This window comes from Halyomorpha halys, unplaced genomic scaffold (assembly GCF_000696795.3).
Source record: "Halyomorpha halys isolate HHAL.00 unplaced genomic scaffold, Hhal_1.1 Scaffold268.1, whole genome shotgun sequence".
Taxonomy (NCBI): domain Eukaryota; kingdom Metazoa; phylum Arthropoda; class Insecta; order Hemiptera; family Pentatomidae; genus Halyomorpha; species Halyomorpha halys.
The window spans coordinates 238,896-240,215 of record NW_027112076.1 but is presented as its reverse complement, the minus strand read 5'-3'; the positions used below and the strand labels follow the sequence as shown (position 1 = coordinate 240,215).

Below are 1,320 nucleotides of genomic sequence, written 5' to 3'. Positions count from 1 at the left end.
ATTATAAACAATGAAACTTGGTTAGTTTGCTTTTTGGATAAACAAAACAATGAATATTAAAATGATACATAAAATAAAACATATTAAAACCATTTATACATCAAAATATACTATTTACTACCAAAGGAGCATATTACAATATATTTAATATTAAAGTTCTTAATTTGAACCCAAATTATCTTTTATATTGAATAAAGTTTAAAAACGATTAAAATTCTTTTTATTTTAATTTTTAAATTATTACAATATATAGTTGACCGTATAATTAAAATATGAAGAAGATGGTCAGGTTTGCGGTCAAAAAGGAACAAAATAGTTTTCAACCTTTTATTGTCCGACATTTCGCCTCACTTTGCAGCGCCTCATCAGGGCTGTTCAAGACGATAGGTTAAACAGTAAATTATGCTTATTTTTGAATACATGCTGCACCAATGCAGTTTTATTTGGGTCTTTATCCTTATTTTTTACATCATTATTATTCTGACATATTCTTTCTCCCAATTATTGTTTAGTTTCTCCTATGTTTATTCCTTGACAATTGAAACATGGCACTTAATATACCAATCTTGTTTCTACTTTGTCCTTTAGTTTTCTGTATTAATTTTTATTCTTATTACTGGGTCTGTAACTTACAAAGTATTCAGCCATGTCATATTCGTTATAGAATCTCTTTATATCTTCAGATTATCTTTTTATGTAATAACTTCCATAAAACATCTTACCAACTTTTTTTTTTTAACCTAATACAAACATGTATCCAAAAATAGTCATAATTTTGAGACTAGAAATTTGATTATGCTGAAATTTTTAAGCAAAATTAATTTGTGATCATAATGTTTTTGTCTAAGATAAATAATATATATAGTTAAAAGTGATAGGTTTTTAAATAATAATATGAATAACTAAGTAGACTATAATTAAATTGAAGATATAATTATAATATAGTAAACCTAACAACAATGAAGCGGAAGCGTGGAGGAGTGGGGAGGAGGTAGCTAGCGAACTGTTTGACGGTTTTATTTCAATTTTAAATACGTCGCGTATACAGGAATTAGTGATAAAGATATAATGAAAAATGATAAGAGAAAAATACAGAATGATACAGTACATATAAATTTTTGCTCTTGCCATTGTTACTTGTTTTTATTCTTATCTTTGTATTTTTATTCTTATCATTGTATCTTATCTTTGTATTATTATTCTTATCATTGTATTTTTATTCTTATCATTGTATCTTATCTTTGTATTTTTATTCTTATCATTGTATCTTATCTTTGTATTTTTATTCTTATCATTGTATCTTATCTTTGTATTTTTATT

General features: G+C 24.8%; 1 protein-coding gene across 1 annotated transcript in view; it reads left to right on the top strand.

The window, feature by feature from the left end:
• The window catches only part of AP-2mu (adaptor protein complex 2, mu subunit), a 19,073-nt gene that overhangs the window by 10,397 nt on the left and 7,356 nt on the right, over positions 1-1,320 (top strand). The gene's annotated exons all lie outside the window — the stretch shown is intronic.